General features: G+C 33.6%; 1 protein-coding gene across 1 annotated transcript in view; it reads right to left on the reverse strand.

The window, feature by feature from the left end:
• LOC113226046 (TWiK family of potassium channels protein 9-like) overlaps positions 1-25,138 on the reverse strand; it is a 253,117-nt gene extending 227,979 nt beyond the window's left edge. Inside the window, exon 1 of the mRNA XM_026458550.1 lies at positions 25,095-25,138. The gene's annotated coding sequence lies outside the window, so the exon portion shown is untranslated. The remainder of the gene's footprint in view (positions 1-25,094) is intronic.
• Between the last annotated feature and the right edge of the window lie 816 nt (positions 25,139-25,954).

Consider the following 25,954-nt stretch of genomic DNA (forward strand, 5'->3'; position numbering starts at 1 on the left):
GATGAACACCCCGCTATAAATCTATAGATCTTTCAGAGTATCTTTAGTATAAGAATACTTTTAAAACATCAGATGGTTTTGTAGTAGAAATAATAATAATAATACGGCTAAAAGATTTCAGTAGCATTAAGTAGAGCTCTTGTGAAAGAGTTGGTCCAGTACATGATATTATAAAAAAAAGTTTTTGCCAAATTGTGTACCGAGGTACAACATATGACAAAAACGTCTCCATTAATTTAAATACTTTTGATTTCAATAGAAATTTCTGGAAAATGTAGATCCACAATTATAAAAACAAACGATACTGCGTTCGAAGAAGCGTGATTTGTCATGATTTGACAGCTGTCACTGTAGCTAGTTATTATGCGGATTCGTTCGAAAGAATGTCAGTAAAGAATAGCTAAAAGTGATGAATATGTCAAAAACACAAATAGTAATATTATTCCAGAGACGCGAATCAACCGAAACACAGTACAGCTTTTTTCCATCCTCTAAACAGAACAGTAACGGAATATTTTTTTCTTAATGAATGGCTTGTGAGACTACATAGTCTCAATTCTGCCAGTGTCCGTTTTCTAGTTTCATAAACGTTATGGAGGGTGTGTTAGAATTTTGTTCGGTGACTCAGAGGGAGAATCGGAGAGTAACGGAATATAAAAATCTCTATGACGTTGACGTGTTGACCGGGTCATGAAGTGACATTTAAGAGACTATGGTGGAACCTTTGGCTGCCCAAATAAATGGGTGAAAATTTATAAAAAATAAAATAGGGTTTAACTGCTTGGGACATAGTCGTTTAGCCAACTTTATTAGATATTGTAATAATATAATAATGGACTCGTCACGAATAAGTTGTATAAGTGGTATTTTTACAGACTGCAAAAGACGATTAGACATATTTTTAAAATAATTCAGATAGCTGAATACCTACCATTTTAATCATAGACATTGCCATACATAATTACTGTGTTGCCATTTATTTATATGTTTGTGCAATAATCTTGAGTGTTACAAGTAATTAATAAATTATATTGTATTTTTTATAAATTTGCCGTAATTTTTATTGAATAAGATGTGATAGTACTTGAGGTACATGTTTTGAGCAAAGTTCCATAGAAGAATAAATGGATCCTTTAGAGTTATATTTAATTAATTTCATAATATATTATGTAGACTTGGGTTCAAGTTTAGTTCAATGAACTTTATGTTTATTTCTAATTCGCATGACGGGTACACATGATTGCATTTCGCAAAATGGAAAATTAAGGATTGAAATGTTTCCCGTGTTCAACTTGATACCAGCATTATGCACTGCCCTCTAATGCGGACATTCAAATAGATGAATGTATTTTTTTTATATAATGTCAAGTGACGGGACGAATAAGTCGTGCGCCTGATGGTAAACGACACGCCTGTCCATAACAGTTGCTGTGCCACACAGTGATTTAAAGTCATGTAAAAAGAATAAATGTTGGTACATTTAATTTATAGATATCGGCGTACATATCTCAATCAGATTGGGGACGTTCTTAAAAAGGCCGTGTTAAAAAAACTGGTTAAAGAGACTGGTGGTAGGGAAGGAGAACGAGGTTTGTAAGGAGCATAGCAGGGGGAAGTCCGTGGTCTCTACCTACCTCGGTGAGAGAGAGAAAAGTACTGGCACTTTACCTATTTCTGCTGCTAAGCAATAATGTGAGCATTACTGCGTTTCGGTTTTGAAGAGTAAGAGTGCTGGTGAAATTATAGACACATAGGACTTGTCGACTTATGTCTCAGGGTAACGGGCGTAGTGCAAATGCTCGTCAGATTTTTGCGGTTTAAAGTTCTAAGTGACAGGGCAACTTCGCTTACCACCAAGGGGGACTACCACAACCTCTTAAAACAATGTTACTTTATCCTTACATCGACTTTTCGTACCATAACGCGCTTAATGTAAGCTTAATAAAATGTTAAAACTATGATGTTGGCAGCTTTGTGACTATTCATTCACTCAGTTCGTATTATGACTCATCTTTAACATTCAAGATATATTGCTCTTCGGTGAAAGTTAGCAATCTTAAAATAGTGACGCCGGTGCAATGGAAACCATATTATTTTCAGTTTTATTGTCTTAATATTGATTTGTAATGATCAAACGTTAAGTTGAACTTATTTATTTACATATTATATCTCTTCAATATTTTGTTTATTTTTTATTTCTTAGCACTTAGGAAATAATTTCTCGTTAAATAAAAATACGCGATGTTTATATCGTAAAATTATGACAGCGCCATCTATATGCTCCTTGGCGAAACTAACAGTTGACATAGTATAGTTCCGAATTGACAACATGACAATCAAGACTCAGCTTGTTTTATTTATTTTTCTTCATGAAAATGCGGAAAAATAATTGAAAACAACGTAATTTTGAATTTCATTATTACATATTTTTCTTTTCTAGGCAGTTCAAATTCTCTGAATGTAATTATCAATAAATACTTCAACATTATATTACGATAGGACGATTCGGAATATCAAAAAAGAAAAAGATGGCATTGTATAGTTCATATACCGTTATTTTTTTCCTATTTAGTAAGGAATAGACAATATTGGGAAATCATTCGTTCTTTCAGTCACTTTAGCAATAATACATTACTTAGTTGACAGATTTGTTATGGTACGAATATGATTAATATTATAATACGCTTACTTTAGGCTTACAATGAAATAAGATTGTTTTTTGAAAGGTTATGGCAGGCCCCCAGGTCCATGACTTGCTCGTCTCAGCACTTTGTTTCATAAAAAAATATTTCTAAGCTTCTACTTTCTTTACAACATTACGTGTCATTTATTACTGAAATGTGTAACATTTTCGTTCTACTACATATAACAATCTGATGTCACCAGCCCTAATCTATCCCCGTTTCCAAGAATATCACATTATTTTTCTCTCGCGCAATATGGCCTCATAAATTTAATGGCAAGGACTCTGTCCTTTAAGGCTCTCGCAATTTATTGCAGATAATTTGTTGGGAAATATTTTTGGACACAATACTTCTAGCGTTGTTAGTGTTGTCTTAATGTTATAGCGTTCCGAAATATTGAGTGCAAAGAAATTACAAATTAAATTGAATTAATTTATTAAATTACACTCCACATCTGAAAAATTATATCTTTTCAGAGAAGAGGTTTAAAGATATATATAGCCTATACAGATTCGTAGAATCTCAAACCTTTCTCTTGAAAAGCTGTCATGATCGTCATCAGCAGATCTATAGTGTCAAATTGCTAGATAATATAATTCTTTAATTTGTAATGAATAAAGTAAGTTAAATAAAAAATTACAAAAAATCTTTTAGCAGCTATTTCTCAAAATGCTGTTTTTTATTTTACAGTGTATTTTGGTTGAACAGGGTAGGGATGTGGCCTTATTACATCAAGGGTACAAATTGTACAAATGAAAACTTTAAAATAAGTGTACCTAGATTAGGTACTAACCAAATTAGCACAAAATAAAAGTTTATATATTACAATTTGTATTTTTTTTAAACAATCCAACATTTCAGACCCTTTACAGGTCCCATGGCCACGGCTGACTTAACCTAAGAACTCATTGCAATTAGTTACCAGAATAAATCATAAATCATGAGATTTCCATCAAATACGGCATTCTTATTCAAATAAACAATATTTATTGACATATCAATCTCACTATCGGGGACCCAAACGGAATCCTATTACGTAAAATACGCTAGGTTTGCATCGATCGAAATCTATCGACTTTTGATTTGCAAACAAATGCCTTCCGTTTTTCAATGAGAATTTAACGATAGCTAACAAAAACTTTTTTAGCTACCAGATGTTTAAAATTAGAACCAATGTTTCGAGCTGTTTATAGAGTCCAACGTTTATCTGATAAAACAAATATACGCAATTTATATCAGGAGAAAAATATTTGGTGTTAGTGTTCATGCTAAGCCTGCTTTGTTTATGATACCAAGTGATGGAATGGACAAGTCGTGGGCCTGGTGGTAAGCGACACGCCTGTCCATAACAGTTGCAGTGCCACTGACAGCTTTAAATCGCAAAGATCTGAGGGGCACTGCCACTAGGCCAGTTACTCTCTGAGACATACGATACCAGAAGTATCAAATAACGTAAGGGACATTTTGTCGAAAACGAGTTGCAAGCTCCCGCTCTATCGATTGATATTATTAAAATTTAAGAATGCCAGTGATTTAAAATATAGTATGTCCCCTACGTTAAAAAACATTAAAAAAAGGTGTTTAATTGTGCCTAACATTAATAATATTTTGTGTGTAAACAGTCGAGCATAGTGTAAGCGGGAAGAGAAATAGAAAATTGTACGTAATTCTATTGTCCTTCCTTTACAATTTTTATTTGTATTTCTCTTTCTGCTTACACTGTGCTCGATGATTTACACATCAAATATTAGTAACGTAAGGCACAACTAAAGATCTTTTTTTAATTTAAGGCATATGCTATACTTTAAACCATTGGCTTAACTAAATCGTTCGTTTATAGCATGAAAGAAGAGAAAATTCTAAGAAACTTTGCTCTAGACATGATCAAAATTGGAGCAGACAGTAAAAAGTTATAGACAGATTTATAAAAATAAAATCGTTTTTTGGCTCTCCTGAAAAACCGTGGTCTGTCCCTTATATTAATGGAAATATTATATGGACTTTATAGTTTGTACCAGCAGGGAGTGTTTTTTAATGTAAAAGTAAAAATACTGTCGCTAAATCTAAGTCACATAGGTGAGGTGGCAGTACTTCCCCGGACGAATTCTTTCACAAGGAGCTCCACTGCTACGATATACATATTAGTAGTCTAGTCATATATATTATAATAATGACTATTTGATGAAAACAGTAACAACGGCCTTTAAACCGTAGTCCATTAAAACTTGGATCGGAATAGCAGCATAAAGTCAAAGAGATTAATACAATTTCACACTTTCTGTTGTCAACTGAAACAATCGGAGGCAGTTCTCGCAAATAGAATGTCAGTTACATGCCATGGGTAAACAATGGCTGTTGCCTGGGTTTAGGATTATTTTTTTAGCAAAACGGGTTTAATTGTCATTTAACTTTGCTAACAGATTTGATGATTGCTAGCTCGTCCTATGAAAATGTAAGTGGTGGTAATCGGTGGACTGGAGTTATTACTGAATGGAGTAGCACGTGTTGTTTTAACCGACTTTAAAAAAAGAAGGAGGTTCTCAATTAGACTGTATTTTCCTTTTGTATATGTGTTACGCGATTTCTCCTGCATTTGTGAAGCGATATTGATAATTATTTTTTTGTTGAAAAGAGATCTCAGTCTTGGTCCCATTTAAATTTGAAGAAAGCATTCCATCTTTAAGCGTGGCAAACTAGTGGACGAATCCGGTTTCGCGCATTTTTTGGTAGTCGATTTCAATAAAACTTGGCAAATAAATGTGATTCCACGAACTTTTGAGGTCGATTTTTAGTACTCTGTACTCAGATTATTATAATTATAAACTATTTCATAACACACTGACAGCGTGCAAATGCTACATCGTATTGAACAAATACATTTCTATTGTCATATATCTTCTGTACAAGTTGCAATGTTTATAACGAAACATGATGGCGAAACGGCGACAGTCTATTGGAGCCAATAAATAAGCGAAATACACATTTATTGCGGTAAAAATAGACGAGCATTACAAATTCATTGTTAATAAATATTTCATTTCATTATACCAATCATATGTTCTATTTTTAACTTTTCGTAACATTAGAAGGTAATAAGGTATACACACACACTCGTATAAATTGTGATGGCTTTGTGAGTGAAATGCAGACAGGTGAAAAACATAAACAGGTACGTGAAGATTGATTGCTACGGAGAGACGGTTAGGTTAGATTTATGTATACAAAGAAACGTCATTACCTAAGTAGCATGAACTGAATTACTTATTCACTGAATGAGTAGTATTTAAATGAATGTATGAATGAATAAATGAAATATTCTTTGCTTCGCATAAAATTACAGCGGCAATACAGAACAGTAACTAGGTACAAAAATTGAAAGTTAGTGCAGTTTCTTTTATGCAATATTAGGATAGAAATTTTGGATGCAAAATCATTTTAAAAGGTTGTTCAAAAAATCTATAAACAAAAGCCGCTCATATTTGCAGAGTGATACAACTAACGAGACATGTAGCTTTAAATAAAGGAAATTCAAGAATATTGTACCCCTTTTACCCACTTATTTTATCTTTCATTGTTATCAAATAGGTACAGATGTAATCTTAAGACAAGCTTGATAATTTATTACTCGTAAGAAATGTGAGTCAAGGTACGAATTGTAAAAGTGTATATATCTCAAATAAGATACCTTTTTCGAAAGAATTACATAAGTAAAGATTTTTTTAATTAGTTATCCTTAAATTGATATTTTTACAAATAAATAAAAGATTCTCTCAAAGATCATACCTTAATAAAGTATAAAAACCATGCCCACGGCGCGCGGCGTACAGAAAACACATAATATGGCTATTTTTTATAATATATTATATCAAGTGACGGGACGAAACGTCGTGCTCCTGGTGGTGAATGACACGTCTATCCACAACATTTGCAGTGCCACTCAGAGCTTTAAATCGCAAAAGATTTTAGGGGCACTGCCACTGCGACCGTTACCGTGATAAACAGAAAGATATAACGTTTATTGTCTTGCATCACATACGCCTTAAGAATATATTTTCTCAAAAGAATTTTACATTCACTTAAATGAGAAACTTAAATATAATAACGTTACATAAGCTATAAACACAGTATGTCGTGCGAGAAGCGCTAAATGCATAAAATCTATATAATACAAATATGACACTTTTAAGTGGTGGGTAGATTTGACTCAACCAACATAACATACTGGGCAAGAGCATCATGCGTTCGCGCAAGCGTAGTCTACACAGATTGGCAAGAACTAGATGTGTCAAGGAAAGTACGTTGTAGGTTGGCAAGAACTAGATGTGTTAAGGAAAGTACGTTGTAGGTTTTATTTATCATTTGAAATTATTTATTATTATGGATTTTTATTGAGTTTTACGTTGTTAACCATCGTGATATACGTAAAATTTATTTCTATGAAATAACTTCACTAGTTTGTTTAAATTATTAATACTAAGATCGAACACAAAGAAAAACTGCCTTGACCCGACAAAACCTCTATATCTAGGTATACCGTATTATTATTATTATTTATTTATTATTATTTTGAATTACTTTACTAATCGCTTTTAAGGTTCATTTAGTAGATGAATTTTAAGTTCCTTTTAAATTTATCTAGTGTTTTAGTTTCTTTAATATTGTTAGGCAACTTATTGTATATTTGTGCACTTAGAAAGGTAATATTATTTTTGCCATAGTTGGTTCGTGGTAGCCGTAATATTATGTTATTAGCATTTCGCAGTCGCCTAAGTTACGTGTGTTCATTTTTGGTTTTGAATTTGATGTCAGCTTGAATAACTTTTAATAATATTTTTCGAATTAGTAAACATGTAAAGTATTTATATGATTTATCAATATTCATTAATTTAGTGTTTTTGTACAGTTGCGCACTAGAGGTAAGGTAGTCGATATTTAAATAGTATTTATTCATTTTTTCTGTGACGTTTGAAGAACTTTTAGATTAGTGTTAGCTGCTAAACCCCATATTTTGATGTGGTATAGTGTATGTGTGGTTTTACTAATAAATTGTAAATACACAAAACACATACACAACAATATATACAGTAAATTGATTAAATGAGATACACTGAAATCAAAATTCAAGAAAATAAAATAAAAGCAAATAGCAATTGTAAAGGAAGGTGGTTTTCTCTTCCGTGGGATGAGGTTACGCAGATCCAAGTCACGTGAAACTCCAAATTGTTGTTTATTCAGAAGATTTTTATTTTCACCTTGTATGTCGCCAATACAACTTCACCCTATATGCGGAAGGTCCGGGCAGTTGTTCCCTCTACTCGACTCCTGGTAACCGTTCCGCGAGATTCTCAGAATTCTCTTCACATTAACAAAATTGTGTTCGAGTAGTCACCATTCGAGGGAAAATCTTAACACTGCGATTCAGAAATAACGCCAAATGGTTCAATGCCATGTAGCGGATTCTTAGAGAACTAAAAGTGAACAATCTGGCTTAAGGCCGTCTATTACATAAAGTACGTTTGTTACACAATACAATAAATTTAAAAAAATACAAAAACATACTACTAACCATTAGGTTAGTAGTATGTTTCATATCATTAGATCAACAGTTTGTGTGTGCTAAAGCAAGCCAAATAGGTTGTGCCTCTGTGCAAAATTTCTCCAAAAGTAAAAAAAAAACTGATTTTTAGCCACCACTTTCGAGGGTAGTGCGTTGCGGTGCATCAAAAGCAAAAACAGTGTGAAGTGATTGTAATGTGCATATCTATTACTATCACGTGAATATTATGTAGGTTATAAAAATATAAAAAAAATAGTAACTAAAAACCTACTTTTAAAGTTGTTTATAACTGCACATTATAACACAAATGAAGTTTTTGTAGGCAAACATCCATTAAAAATCATTATTAACGTAAATTGCATGACAATTAGAATAAGGTTGTGATAGGACTGGCAGGTTCTCTAAATCCTAAAATTAAATTAAGATTAAAAATAATCCATTAACCGGGTCAGATTATAAGGCAGGATCTTCCGTAAAAGTTTACTAAGAGTTATATTTTGAATTAAAAAATTCATTAAACTTTATAGACCACAACACATAATGGTACAAAAGGCGGTCAATCTTTGAGGAAAACCGAAATTCACGAATGCGGAAAATTAAACAAAATATTAAATTAATAATGTATTAATAAGATAAACGTAATAAATATATAATCTTATATACATAACAAACAAACCTAATATATACATATCTATATAGTTACGTTAGTTATAGGTTCATGCGGCATCTTATTTTCTCAAATAACATCTCGAGAAAGAAATTACCATCTTATAAGAAACAATTAACACATTACCGAATGAGTTTCCTAGAAGAACATAGAACAATTATTGATTTTTCCTTCGGGTCTAAAATTTTTACTCATAAAGTCGACTGTCGCCAGTTGCTAAATAAATTTAACATACGTGTTCCAGTTAGATACGCTCGGAATAATTAGTAATTCCTCTGTTTCCACCTCTGTTTACGATAAACAGATTTTGGATCGAATTCTTCTATCTCAAAGCTAAGAAAATTGGTAAATGAACATAGTGACAGATTCGATATTAGTGACTCACCTAGCAGGATACGTTCCATTATACTCCCAATTAATTCAATATGTATTTTTTGTTTTTCCTTTTTTTTTCTTACACTTCATTCATTTACTCAACAAGTACGTACTTTTATTATTATTTTTGTGTAGTTTTTTTTTGTTGTAGATCCAATGCATTGTTATATTTATATTTTAGGTTTAGTTGCTGCCATTGATATTAATTGTTATTTATTTTTGCTTTTATTTGGTGTTACATTATGTTGTCAATTTTTATAGGCTTTTTACTAATTGCAACATTTTGTTCTAAGACGTTCGTAGCTTACCTACATTAATAAGATTGTAATAATGTAGTCAAATGTTGGTAAATCTTAAATAAATAAATATACATAATACCTAACATACATATTTATATATGATATAAAATGCGCAATTCCTGTTGCAAACTTGAAAGTGCATTTACGAAACCTAGTATATATATCTTTCACTCTCCGAAAGAGGTAAAAAACCCTGTTATTTCAACAACCCAAAATATCCTTCCCATACCTTTAAGTTCACGACCCGTGTCTCCCATAATTCAGTTGAATTTCTAACAACGGACAGGTCGACGATAAATCCGCGGTTGAGTCAAGCGGATAATCAGAGTGCACCTTTTGTATAAATCATGTTGGGATACCGATACCGGTTGTGGGATGATCAATCAAAGGACCTTGTATTTGGTTGTGTTTGGGCATTAAGTTTATTATTCATCCTTGTTTCTCTTGTACTTTTCCTAGCGACTGCGGTGGAAGTATACTTACCTATCGCCTCTGGACCCCTTCATGGACAGTAGCGGCGTTTACCATAAACTTATCATGAAGTAGCAGTAGAGGTCCTTGTGAAAGAGTTCGTCAAGGGAAATATTGCCACCTTACATATTTCTGCCGCCAAGCAATAATGTGAGTGTTACGGCGTTCCTGTTTGGTAGGGTGCTGATAACATTACAGGTACTTGGGATTTGTCAACTTGGAGTATATTTCAAGCTTTGATTGCCCGATATTGCGCTTGCAGAGTAAAAAAAGGATTTCGTCCAAAAACGGAGTTACGAGGTTTTCAAATTTAGCCGACGCAGCCGCAATAATATTATAATGTGTTGATTTTCGATTTCAGGTGTAAACATTTTTTATCATTTTTTCTCTTCTCTTCTTATTTATAATAATAATGATGGAAGAAGACGAAGTAGGCTCTTATTACACAACCTCCACACAAATACACACCATATTGCATTTAGGGACTTGATCTCGGTCCGCGAGTGTGGTTAAAACTAGCCAATAGGCTGAGTAAAAGAAATCAAAAAAGATAATAACAATAATAACGCACACACTCAAAGCCCCGCTGTAGGGAAACCTTGATGGAACTTGTCAACTTATGTTTCAAGGTGACGGGCACAGTGGCAGTACCCCTAAGATCTTTGCGATATAAAGCTCTGAGTGGCACTGCAACTGTTGTGGATAGGCATGTCGCTTACCACCAGGCGCACGACTTGTTCGTCCCATCACTTGGTATTATAAAATAAATTTAAAAAACTTATACACTACTACGGTTTTTTCATAGAGAAGAAGTGATAAAATTCAATCATTTACATACATTAAATATTTTATATAGAACCAATATAAGCATTACGGCAAAAAAAACGTTGTGCGCTACTATCTATGTGCTGTCCACGAAATGGTTAAACAGAGGGTGGTTAACTCGAACCCGGTCTTGCACATCGGCACGTTTTCGGAGTCTATGTGCAAAATTTTATTTGAAATTTATCGTGAGCTTTTCGAAGAAGAAAACCATGATGAGAAAACCTGTACACATTTACAAAGCAATTTAATGATGTGTGAAGTTCCCAATCAGCATTGTGCCCGCGTGAGTACTACAACCTAAGCCCTCTCATTGTGGGACCCAGTGTACCCAGCAGTGGGACTATATAATAGACTAGTATTGTCTATTTATAATTATTATTACATTCCAAGCTTGAAGTTATGTTTGGTGTTATATCTCTGAAATGCAAAACGATGTGTTTTTCACCTCACTAGCTCGAAAAGGCTTTCCTTCTCATTAGAAATCTACGCGCAAAAAGTTTTTAAAATTCGAACTTGACGATCTGTGGTGCACCTAACTTTTTCTTTCGATGAAAAAGGACACAATGGCACTTTTTTATTTTTATTTATGTAATTTGAATTCGTTGATATGTTTTATCCTTCAAAATGTTGACATTAAATTGGAATCGATAGCTAATTATGTTTATTAAATTATTTTTTGATGTATGAATGAATAGAACTAATTTATTATAGTTCAGCTGTTTTTCTTTTATCTACCATTTTTCTCGCTATAGTGAGGTGAAATGATGTGTGTTTCGCTCGACAGCAAAGTTGTTATGCGTCTCGTCTCTTGAAATCCCCACTACGCCCAGCTTTCTGTTTTTGAACCACCTGCTTCACTCTTGGTTCAATCTTAGCTACCTTCGTCTGCTCAGGGGGTCTACTCTCGATCTCCTTCCGACATCCGTCCGAAACAATTACTGCCAAATAAGCAATACTTGACCAAATGAAAAGACGCGTGATGCGAATGAAGCTTCATACTGGATACTTGTCTTTTAATTTTGTCCAATATTAGTTATTTGACAGTAATTGTTTCGGACGGATGTAGAATGGAGATCGAGAGTAGACCCCAGGTTTCAATACGAGCACTTACGTCTAACAGCAGTTTTGCAGCCTTGCATAACAAATAAGTATTTTAGTAATTCCTGCCAAATTTCACGAAACCGTCATCAGACGTGGCAATGTCAAACCCTCGTCCGATATATCGGCACATCTTAGTGCAAGCTAATGATGAATAGCGTAAGTATAATCTTAATCAGTCTTTTACATGTACGTACTCGTTATCAGGCCGTTACATCATTGATTTTTTGTTTCTACCCTTGAAACGTTGAAATAGACTACATATCTAGTAATCACTGATTGTCTCACACAAAATGAACATCACTATGTAAAGAAAACTTCACAACAGCCCTCTCAGTTACAACAAGTTTCCCCAGGAATTCATCAAAATAACGATAGTTGCCGTGTCCGGGCTTTGCCCGTCGTTCCCCGTGATGGGTCCTTTGGCGTCGCGCCTTGGTGCTATACTGGCGAACTGGTTTGTAAAAAAGGATAATTAATTAAATTTTTATTGAATTGATATTCAATTCTTTTTTATGTGAAATTACTTCACTAGTTTGTTATAATTATTAATACAAAGATCGAACACTTGGAAAATATTCCTTCGATCCGGCCGGATTCGAAGCGACGTCTTCTAGCAAACCGTGCCAGACGCTCTGCCAACTAAGCCACAGACGAACCAGCGGACCTCACGAAATTTTCTATGTGCTTGTTGTCGTATCTTTGTATTTGGTTTTTCAACGACTTTTTAGCCGTAGAACCATCTATGAGAAATCTACGAAAGTATTTCGTCACCCAGTTAGATACCTTTAGGATAACTTTCTGCAATCAGATGCAGATTTTCATGGCCAATGATGCTATGATATCTTTTTAATTTCAGATTTTGTGAATTCTAAAATGTAAAACTACAGAATTGTACATACACGGAAACAACAGATTACTTAGAAAAAGACAAAATTCTTTTTATGAAGACAAATTTATTAAATCCAACAAAACGATCTTCTCCCTATAGATGCTATAGAATAATTACTTGATAATAGTAAAAAAACGTCTCAAAAGTGTATTTTAGTTATAAGACAGAAATATTTAATCCAAGAGCAAATTAATTTACTTCAAGTCACAAAGCCACTCCAGATTCAACAAAATATTTATTAGTTATTAGAAATGTCCGACTTTGACTGAAAAAAAAAGAGTGAAAAAAAATTGAGAGGTACTTAATTATTTGACTGAAGATTTATGTTTTCTAATATCAAAAAGGGTAAATTTACAGGGTTATGGACCCAACAGTATGTCTCATTGGCGTGAAAGCACACAGTTCAGTGCCAAACCTTAAAGTAGCAGAAATAGGGCGGAATCTTCTCAAATACCATTCAGTGCCGTATAAATGCTACAGCGGCAGAAAGCTCTAACAATTCAAAATATATGAGATGACTTATACTATTGAAGTTAACAAAACGATAGCGCGTTTCAGAGTAAGTACAACTAATAGCAGTGGCGTGATGGAACTAATTGCATGTCAAAGTTGTGCTTGTTACTAGTGTAGTTTGATTTCATGTTGAAACCAGATTTCTTAAATTATGGCTACAAATAACACCCTAAAAAACTAGGGATACTACATATTGTTCCTTTGGATAAATGACTGTTTATGATTACAAGCACAAGTAAAAGTAATCGTTACCGAGTGCACCTTCGGCGACATGTCACGACAACATTGACTATGAAAACGTAACGAAATGTTGCTTTAAAAATATACTCTAGAATTTAGAATATTAATCTATCTATATTACTATCTATATTAATTTTGTTTAAGAATATATTTTCTTAAAATGCTCCCAAGAAATTTTGAATTCATTTAAGATTATTTAAATTTGACGTAAGAGGTAAAAATGTCTTGATGTAAGTAATGTCCAATTAATTGATTAGAAATGAAATAAAATCTTGAAGTGAACGTATTTGTCTAAAAATTAGAATAAAGTTAAGAGTAAAATTGTATTAGAAAAAGATAAGCAGTATTTTTATAATGAAAATATTTTATTACTTTTAATAAATATTTTTCAGAAATAGCAAGTATTTTGAGAAATTGCTCTTTCTTATTAGTAGAAATCCTTTTTTTCTGTGTACCGGTAATTGGACCCGAGGTCTTAATTAAAAGCCAGTAATTATCAACACTAAGAAAAAAATCCGTCGAACCGGCTGGATTCAAACCAACGCCTTCCTGGAAACCGAAGGAAGGAAGGAATTTTTTTTTAGTGTTCGATCTTCGTATTCATAACTACAAACGTTACAAACTAGTTGAGTAATTTCGCTAAAATAATTTAATATCGACACCACTTTCTGTTATTTTTGTAAACAGCCATAATTTATTTACTAATATTAAGCTCTCAGAATATTGTGAAAAAAAATAAAGAAACGAAAACAAAATTCGAAAAAAAAAACGAATTTTGTGAAAAAAAGAAACAGAAAACAAAATAAAAACAGAACTGGTAAAAAAACTAGGTTGGCATAGTGTTCATTGGAGGTATCGATCATGGTAGTCAAACGTGACATTGAATAAACTTAAAAAATAAAAGCCTATACTTTTTTAATTATCAAGACAAAGTGTCATGTGCCTGGTCGTAAACAACACGTCTACCGCCAACAGTTGCAGTGTCACTCAGAGATTTCAATCACAAGGATCTTAGGGGTACTAGCACTAGCAAAGTATCCCGTCACCCTGGAACATAAAGTTGACAAGTCCATGTACCAGTGGTTTCACCACCTTTACCCTACAAAACCGAAACGCAGCGATGCTCATATTACTGCCTGTCGTCAGAAACGGGTCTGGTGGTAGTACTTCCCTAGACGATCTCTTTCACAAGAAGCTCTACTGCTAACTAGCTCTTTGCAAAAGAGTTCGTCCAGGGAAGTATTGCCACCATATCTGTTTCTCAAATTCTGAATTAGATGTACTCTTGTTCTAAATAAATAAACAAAAAAAAAAGATAAACGATAGACCGAGGTCGTCAATAATAAAATTTCGGTATTTTACTGTATTTCTTTGACAATTCATTATTTCCAAATTCAAATGCAAATCAATTTTATTTCACAGGTAAGCAAATTACATTTGAAATCCTCATATTAATTAAACTCTACTGCACATTGGTAAGTCCCCTGAGAAGAATAAGCAAGAAACTCTAAGGGTGGCTCTTTTAAGTATATATTTGAATACATTTAACATTTAAAATATTATTTATTTCAAACGTCTTAGATTGAGACTACCTGCAAGAGCTAAACGGGTCACTATCACGGATTCTATTCCAAGATTCCAAGTACGCAGAAGCTGTATAATAACCTTCAGTATTTTTGTTTCACTATAGTTTTAAGCCTCATAAATGGCAAATGTTGAATATCAAGCGGAATCTTATTATATAAGATTATACATTACCCCTTAAATGAAATTGTGACCTTGTGAAGGCGACTGTTAAGAATAGCTACTTTATTTTTATTCCATGTGTTAATCTGTCACAATTTTTAATAAAAAAAAATACTATTCCTACATAAATAAAATTTTCTAAAATGTACTATGATGCTAGTGTTACACTGTTAATCACTTTAAACTTATCTCTCAAAGACACTCTGGGGCCCAGGTTATAAATTGCAGGACAAAGATTCTATTAATATCGGCGGCACTACCCCAAAACGAAATGCCGTATGTCATTAAACCATGAAAGTAGCTGAAGTAAACCAATCTAGTTGTCCACGTCTGAAAGTTTTGATAACTTACTTATATGTGTACCTCATTGCAATTTAGCATCTAAATTTATACCTAGAAATATAACAGTATCCAGAATACCTATACAAAGATTATTAAATTAAACAGCACTCAGAACAACACACATTAGAGCGATACCATATGGGCATTAAGGTGTATTACGTCGTCGAACGCTATCATTTCCACGCACCGAGTGTCAGAATAATAGTAATTTATTTCATCGAATATTTACAATACCACTTATGTGACGGTTTAAGATAATATAACGTTTAAAAGTGAACTTTATACTAGTTTTTGAATAATATAAATCAAAAGGATTTTTTTCTGAGTATTCGATCTTTGTATTAATAATTGTAACAAACTAGTGGAGTAATTTCACAAAAAATAATTGAATTTTAATTCAATACAAATTTAATTAATATAAATAATTAATAACATATAACCGGAATATCAACAAAAATGTTCTTTACCCTCCGTCTAGTCGAAACTGTGTTACGGCAAGGTAAGATTCTCACTGAAACGAATATATTCTTTACGAATTAGTCATAAGGATTAGTATTATAGACTATTTCGACTCATCCGAAGATCAGAACTAATTATACAACGAAAAGAGGATAAATACATAATCTCGTTATTCAAAATAAGACCTAGCTCTAGGTGTTTACAGAATTTTACGTATTATTTCGTTTCGGAAATATAAAACCATCATCAGTCGATCTGATATCCACAGCTAAGAACAGCGAACGAAATTCACAATATCCTGAGAATAAGCAGTATTGCACATAGGTCGGTCTTTGTTCTACGGATGAGTCGATTTATGGATAAAAAAACACAAAAGAAAACTGAACAAAAGATGGTAATGAATGCCGAGTTTAGCGTAAACAACATAGTGTAGTTGGCGAAATATTGTTTGCACCGATTCGTCTCATCCCTTCATCTTTAGAATACAATAGCACAAAAGATTGAGCCGTCTCGGTACGGCGCTTGCCATCTGTATAGTGTGAACAACTTGTTTAAACATTTTTACGTATTGCCACTTAATTCAAAACTTCGTAATCTTTATGCGGAACCCTTTAACTTTAGTGCATTAGTAAGAGAAGAATCAAGAATAGGTATTTTGCAAAGTACTTACAGGTTAAAAAAAACGGGCAGATGAGAAAAGAAATAATTCAAAACTAGAATTCATAAAAAAAAAGTAAAAGTGTTAATGGTTTTATTACCCTATTGTAATAGAATGGATAAGCCGTTCCAAGAGATAACATTCATCAGTGCAAATAATATTTGTTTAACTATACATGCAAAGAAATCAGAAGCGCTTCGTAATATAAATCTTAATAATGGATGAAATGTGAATTTTGGCATACTCAGAACAGGCAAGAAAAAAAAATTATATAATACACACAGACGAAATAAAAATAACAAAAATTTAAAATTAAATTAGCCGAATTAAAATAAAAGGAAAATAAAAATATATAGAAATACATATTGCAATGCGGTGTCGCAACCTGACGCCGCTGACTTACGCACCGCTCGCTCTTACAAGACACAAACACAACATACACACACAAACATCAAACACATATAAAATCTTATTAATAGAGCTCCTGAACATACTATTTAATAATAATAATAATAATAACGCACAAACTTGCGGGTGCCATGGACACACACATAGACATCCACAAATTATCCCCCAACTCACAAGAGAAAGAAATGTAGGCCATACAAATATTTCTCCCCGTCCGGGAATCGAACCTGGGATCTCTGCGTGGCAGTCTGGCATAGTAACCGTTCGGCCACGGAGGCAGTTACGTATTATAATCTATATATTATGTATTGTATCTTATAGTTTCTTCTTCAATAAATCATATTTATTATATTACTAAATACATTAATTTTATAAGTCGGTTAAGCTTATGAAAGGGAGGAATGTAGTAATCTTTGCTGTCTCTGCAATATACCCCACATATGGTAGTAAAAACAAATAAAGAAAAAATTACCAAAGCGGTTTTATCCGGTATTCTATAGCGATATAAGGAACCTTTACTAAATCCAATATGGAGTTACGGAGTTCCATTATTCATTTCATTACATGTATGTTCTCCTTTGTGGGCTTATTTTCATGGGGCTTGACTATTCTCCTTTAATATTTCCTTACCTGTAGTGTCTATTATTTTTCGAATAAATATGAAGTATTACTTATTTGGATTTGTAACTAATGCGAATGTACACTTGTAACGGAAAAAGGTTTCAATTTTATGCTTCAAAATTGTATTACATCTTTCTCTATAGAGGATTTATATATATATATATATATAGATTAAAAAAACTAAAGATATAAATACACACATCAAAAGTGTCTAGGGATCAAGTGAATATTTTTGAAATAAAAATTATTTAAGCAATATTTACCAAATCCAGTCTTCCAGGACGACTTCTTACTTTAATGCTTATGTTTTATTTAACCGCTTACCCCTATATTTAATTAAAATAAACTAAAATTGATGTTTTTGCAAATTGTGGGAAAAAACTCGAATTAACGGCGTCAATTAAATGACAAAAAAATGGCGAAAATGATGATTTTGCTCATTTTTATTGTAAAGATAAGAAAATTAATAATCTGTATTTCCACCATTAACACGAATCACACAATTACAGCGATTTGGCATGCTTAAGATGAGTTCATCAAAATCACTTTGAGGAATGGCCGCCCATGTGTTTTGTAACAAGTCAAAATATTGTTGTAGAGTATGTACGGTATGCATACTCGGCACAGCTCTTCTTTGAAGCATATCCCATGCGTGCTCAATTGGATTGAGGTCTGGCGATTGAGCAGGCCACGGCAGAACGTTGATACGAGCTTCGGCAAGAATGCGTGTTACGACTCTAGCCGTGTGTGGACGTGCGTTGTCATGCATTAGTTGAAATGAATCACCCAACTCGCCTCGCAAAGGGATGATAACATCTGAAACAATCCTCTCTGCGTAAACTTGAGCATTGAGGTTACCCCTGATCCAAATGAGATCGGTTCTTCCGCCGATCCAAATACCGGCCCATATCATTATTGTTCCCCCACCATATGGATGAACTTCCTGACAATATCTCAAACGTTCATGACGTCCAGATGTTCTCCAAACTCGAGTACGTCTTGTATCCGGTCTCATACCGAAGCGGGATTCATCCGAAAAGCACACATAGCGCCAGTCTTCTTCCTCCCAGTTTCTGTGTTCGCGAGCCCATCGTAAACGGGTCCTGCGATTGCAGGGTGCAATAGGTGGAACTCTGGGCGGCCTTCGGGATCGCAGACCCACTTCACGTAAACGATTTCGGATTGTTTGATCGCTTATTAGCAAGCCTGAGGAGCTGTGGAGCCTCGTAACCAACATCATGGCGGTCATGGTACGATTCCGTCGAGCAGTATTTTGGATATACCGGTCCTGTCTGCGAGTCATGATGCGAGATCGTCCTCCATGTCGCTCGGCCACGCTGCCCGTCATGCGATAGCGCGTCCAGAGGCGACTTATGACGCTCTGTGTAGTGTTAAGAGTGAAAGCCACAGCACGTTGCCTGGAACCAGCTTCCAACATTCCGACGGCTCGCATCATCACTTCTCGGGTTAAATGATGTCGTCTCTCCATAATAATGTACATTGTTTCGGTTCCGATGCAGATATTGTAATGATTTTGTCAAAACGCTATAACTCATTTTTATACAAAACCACATTGACAATAGATTTTCTTCTTATTATCGAATTTTAAACAATATTCCTTATTTAAATGCTAAAACTCACTAAAAAGTATCAATAGCGATACAAAAAAGTTAATATAATTAACCCTAATTGCAGCAATACTCTTAAACGTACTTGATCCCTAGACACTTTTGATGTGTGTAGTATTATTTTGGAAATTAAAGAGTTTTTGGAACAAAACAAAAACGCGTATTTGTTATAACCGATGACCTCAAAGAGTAACTGATGATCTGCAAAATCACGATTTTACAGTAATTTTGTTAAAAACTTGATATTTTTTTATGTAACAGGCCGAATTAGCTAAGGTTTAACTAAGGTAAATGATTATTTTTTGGAGAATTGTATACGTTTTTACAATAATATTCCGGAACATATATTAAGATTATTATTTCCTAAGTTTAAAACTTACATTAAAAGTATTTTATTTGAAAAGTCATTATTACAATTGAAAACTACGCATTAGATAAAGCTGTATAGAAAGACGACACGAGTCTAAATTCCACGCAAATATGATTCAAAGTGTATTCCATATCATATAAGTTTATTTGAAAAGAGCTTGAAGAGCAAGAAGCTCTAGAGATTTCTAGAGCTTCTTGCTCGTTCTTCTAGTCACCACTGTAAACGAGCAGTAACTTAAGAAATGACGTTTTAAAGGTAAACATTTTTACCTATGTAATAAATTAATATTTCACTTTCACTTTGAGCTAAAATTTTGAGCAATGAGGCAATATAAAAAGCAAATAATAATGTAAAGAATAATCAGAATAAAATAAATATATTATTCTCTCAAGTTTTTACTTTCAAAATGCTCTACTGTAAAATTGTGATTTTGCAGATAGCCGTTTATTCTTAATATATACATACAGATACATATTTATTGTACCGTCTTACTAAACACTGCCTCCTGAGACTATCAGAGGAGAGATATTTCCTAAATTTTGTTACGTCTTTCATTTGTCTTTTGTTTTCTTTTACACTCACACTTATAAATTTTGTTTTGCATGATCTGTACTATTTGTAAAGTTAAAGCATTTGAATACAGATATTATTATTTTGGAACATGTGTATAAGATTCTCTGCTTTCTATTACTTATAAGAAACATTTTGAATTTAAATGGGAAAGTCAGAATTCCTCGGCAATGGCAAAATCGAGTTAGGGGATTCACGTTCAAGAACATTCTGCATTTGTGGTGAAATCAACACGCCACAGAAATCCGACCGCCTCAAGTAGTTAGCTAAGCTGGCTGGCATTAATCCATGTACAAATATAGACAACAACAATATTGACTCCACGTGTCGGTGATCGCGTTATACATTTATAATTATATTATTATTTTGCCCCAGATTCTAACAATCAGAATATTTTTATACTGTAAATGTTTAAAAAAATAATCTTATATACCTGATACTACCCCTAGGTTAGGTTAGGTTAGAATTGCGAGAAAGGGAAAGGGAGGATATAACCCCCGAACCGATTCGCTACCAGAGAGTTGGTCGCAGAAGAAGGTCTATTCAGCTGCTGATGTAAGTGGGCTATACGGGTAGCTGAAGCCCGGGTAACATGGATCCGGGAGTCTAGTCTAGGGGAGTCTGTCCCTCGTTACTAGTGGACCAGAGATCGCTACGTACATGTTCCATGTCCGCCCCTCAAGGTGGCTCATGAGGAAGTAAAATTTCTCAAACCATCTGCAGAACCGCGTGACTCACGCGACATGTGGTGAGGTAAGGGAAAACTATCAAATTTTAATCGGTAGTAGTCGAACTTGACCCTTTATTTCCTCCAGGAGGAGGGTATCCACGAGGATTTCATGACGTTAAAAAAGTAATAAATAAAAAATAATTTGCTTGCGATGGTTTATTTCTCCAGCCCGAGTACAATGAAAAATGAGAGCATACAAAATGATTCTGTGCTTATTTATAACATTTCTTCCCGCCAAACACCACGTGAGGAATAGTTTTGGCGGTATTGACTATGACCAACAATAATACTAAAAGATGACGACAGATGGCAGATTACAGGCAAAGGATGTTGTTGCGACACAATCTGTGGTGTTAAGAAATAATAATTGGCTACACCTGTATAAAAGTAAAATGTCATCTGCAATTCAAATTTCTCAACAATAATCAACAACTAATTGAATGAAGTTAAATAAGGTGTAACACATTCAATTTAACAGTTAACAAAAGTCATGCATTTCAATTACCATTTGTTAGAGTGTGATACAATGTACAGTGTAAGGGCTCGAGCAGCGTGCCGGCGATATATCGTGACTGCGGTCGCATCAACTCGCAACGACTTAATAGAGAGAGAATAAAAAATTAAAGAGAATGGGGACTCACCGCCCCTCCCTAGCTTTAGATACCGCACCACGCCCCGCACATTGACGGTCACATTGACTGAACGACAACAAGGTTATCGGCGAGCCGTTTTCGCGCTAAGACGGCTTTGATATTTGAATATTTAATATTTGAATAATAAATAAAAAATAAATTAACGTTGGAATTCTTCTAATTAAGCAGCCTGTATGTTCGCTGGCGTTGGAAGCGGGACCGGTTTTCTGCGTTGTTGGCGATTCAAGCTCGATGGCGAGAATTATTTTAGTGAATAAGATTTTTGTTATTTATATGTACCTTCGTGTCTATTTTATTATTAATTCGTGTTTTATAAGAGTAGTTTGTTTAAGAGAAGTTGCAACACTCAGACAAACCTATGTAGGTTTAAGAGTGTGAAGACTAAATGTTTTTTGTCTTTGAAAATAAAAATTAAATCAATCAATCAATCAATATAGTTTTCATTTATTCATTACAAAACTTGTATGCTAATATATAACATAAGTTTACGTTACTATAAATAATGTTTGCATATTGTGCAGTGTACCGCTGTTTGTTATCACCTTAAAGGGATAAAGAGAGGAGTTCCATTCGATTTCCGAAAGATGAAACGAATTACTTCGTATAAAAGAAAACTTATGTCTGAGACTCATTCAGTTATTGTTTTCTTCAACATATAATACAGATTTATTATATCAATACTGATTATTATACAATAAGACGCCATAACTTCGTAACATTAAACAAGGGTTCTCGAATTTTCAGTTTGTATTGCCCATAAATATTACGTAGTGAATAATTACTAACTAGGTAATGATAAACTTGGACACGCAATTTCAAATACCTTTCAAATACATTATTTAAAAGTACCTGTCCAAAATATAACATTTTAAGTGCTTTTAAATGTCTTTTAATATATTTTTTAAATAAATCTTCAATATTATAGTTAGTGAATTGATGAAAAACATAATATTATATCGATATAGGTACCTAATGAACATGTGTAATTATTAGGATTCTATTAATAGAATTATAGATAACAGATTCGCGCTAGAGTTTTCGCTATGTTGCCTCTCTGACTACATAACGTAGTAGTACGAGACAGCGATGGGTAACCCGGCTACTTCACGAACACACTTGCGCGTGTGCGGATAAATAACTTTCAGGAGGTAAATAACTTTCGATTGTTGTATGGAGTGTCCGGGGTGTGCCACTGGGAAAATGGATATAGTATCAGAACTTTTTTGTTGGAAAATTCAGTTTTACGGGTCCGTGATATAGGAAGGAAAAGAAGAAGGAGATTTAATATTCATTCATTTAATATTCTATGGCGATTACGAACGAAAGCATCAATTGACCGATCTGGGTCCATTATTATAATTTTATTAACTTATGTAATAATTTAATAATAATAGGAACATTAATTGATCATTTAGTAGTTGTAGTCGCATGCGACTTGCGACGACTGATCGCTGCAAGTCTCATGACCAATGGTCATGGACTCAAACAACCTGCATTAGTTCTACATGTTTAAACAAGTCACAGCGAGTCGGTGTGACCGCTGTGACTCGCGTGAATCGCGAAAATCGAGGGCACGCTGCACCCTGCAGCCCTAATGTGTAAAATACGACCTAATCATGATTGCAACCTAACAAAAGGTTAGAACTGCGACCATAACGGTCCTCGAACCGAGCTAGCGAAGCGAGCGTGCCGCGGCAATGACCGGCGAATAGCCAATACTAAATTTCTATAAGCAACAAAACATGCAATTAGTTTTTTTGGTACGAAAATCATGTCCACTTAACAGAAAAAGTTGCTAATCTAATAACTTAGGCGATTCAACTATTTGTAAAACGAAATAATGTATTATAATTTTTTAATACATAAACCATAAATTGATTATATTAGCTTATCATTATATCTTAACGAAATTATACACTTCCTATTAATTATATGTCATGAATGATTATATCCTTTGAAATATAAACAAGTGAAAATTGTTCTTTTGTTGTTATACGGATGATTACACACGCCATTCAATTATTGTTTTATGAACTCTCTGCCGATTATGGGAGGTTGAAAATTCAAAAACAAATGAAATCACGCGTAAATTTCATATAATAATATATCTTTGAAAAAGACGATAAATAAATTTAAATTTATATTTTATCTTAAAAGGGTTTTCTTGGAGAATAATGTACTTAGTTTTTGTTTGTTATGTTTCTAAATACGGAAAGTATTTCTAACTGTGATTTGTTAAAAATCAGTTCTTTTCCAAATCATTGTACTTGTTGTAAAATTACTTTTGAATATTTTTTTTTATTGCATACTATAAAGACCATCGTCGAATTTAATGTTGTTCGTCATTGTATCTTTAAAATCAAATTGTGCCTAAACGCAGCCACTCTATGAATGCTTAGTTTTAAATACGTTTAAATATCTTTTTGTGGTTTTTACATTCTTAAGAAAATTGTAAATTGTTTTGTTGTACAATAAAATGTTTACATACATAAATATGCAATTCATCACAGTATCTTTCGTAAAATTTCAAATTCGTAGCTCTATTATTTTGGTAATTTATTTCATATTTTATTGGTGACCCTAATGTATCGCTGATAGGTTAAATTACCAATCGTAATCTAATAGCCAATAGATGGCGGTGGTAAGGCAAAATAATAGTTCATTACTATATTCGCAAAATTGGCAGCTAAAAGTTATACTTTTATTGTATACGCGATTGGAGGAATTCATGATTCTTTAAAAATTCACATAACTTTTCATATACAATCTCTCAATTAGATAAAGATATATATTTTCCGCTCGAAACTTAGTTACACATACAAAGGTACTATCTCGTTTACTCTTTGTCCAAAGTATGAATACTGAATGTCTGGAGTTTGAACCTCAGGTCATCTAATTTTTTATATTTTGCTTTCATTTATGTTAGTACTCAGGATTTTTCTATATTATATGTAATAAAATGTATAAACAGTCATTTTGCTTAAAATAAACATAATGAAAGTTTTGTACGTTACTTATTTTACTTTTGGGACTTGTTAACTTAAGTATCAGGTGACAGACGCAGTGTAAAGTGTGTGCCTCTCAAACCTTTGCGATTTAAAGCTCTCGGTGGTATTGCAACTGTTATGAATGGACAAGCGTAACGTTTATCACCAGGTGCACGACATTATTCATCCTGTCACTTGGTATCATAAAAGAAAACCAGTTGAAAAATCCCAGTTCTGCAATATTACGATATTGTACATAGGCAGCGATGTGTTTAGTGCTTATCATGTACATTTAACTTACCTTCTTAAAATGATTGTGTATCAAAATCCTCTCTTACAATATCTGAAACAACAAAAAAAGCCCATTGCATAAACTGTCAAAATATATAATCCTGATATTACACTCGCGTTTTCAATTTCTTTAACGGTGTCCTTAAAAAAACAGGTGGAGTTAAAAACATGGCCAAAATGAGAATACTGTTTACGATAGAATTTCGCTAGAACACGTTTTTATACAGGCTGTAGCTAGGAGTATGCAAAAAGAAGTTCACAGTGGTAACTTTCTATTGGTTTAAGTAAAAATGTTCAGTTGAGATTTTAGGCTTTTGGGATTGTTTCACCTTTGAAATTAAACAATTTTTTTAAACAAACCAAAGGTTTGAGCATAATATAATAAGACAAATATGGTAACTCCATACAATCGTGGCAGCGCGGACGTGTACGGACGCACACATTCGCATAATTTCGTGATGAAGCCGCTCGGTAGGCCTGCACACATATAAGCCCCTCTGATGCGTATGAATGGAGTTCCATGCTTATCTTATTATAGTAAGAATAAGAATAATTTACTACTGAATCGCCGAGACACATATGATCTTAAAAAAGTACAATAAAAGTGAATACAAAAATTTGAATTGCATAGAAATGCACGAGTGAAACACATAATTACAATGATAATAATAAATACGTGTTGCGGCCCACGCAAACGGGTCTCGCTCATCTATTAGCTATGTTCAGAAAACTTGATCCGTAGCGCTAGTTTTCAGCAAGCCCGATACAAGTGAAGCACGTGCTCTTGCGCAAACAATACAAATACATATTTATACTAAATATATAATATTTATGAACTTGCGCGATGAACTATGAGCGATGACTTACGGC

The sequence above is a fragment of the Hyposmocoma kahamanoa genome, unplaced genomic scaffold, assembly GCF_003589595.1.
Source record: "Hyposmocoma kahamanoa isolate Upper Pololo Valley unplaced genomic scaffold, ASM358959v1 180, whole genome shotgun sequence".
Taxonomy (NCBI): domain Eukaryota; kingdom Metazoa; phylum Arthropoda; class Insecta; order Lepidoptera; family Cosmopterigidae; genus Hyposmocoma; species Hyposmocoma kahamanoa.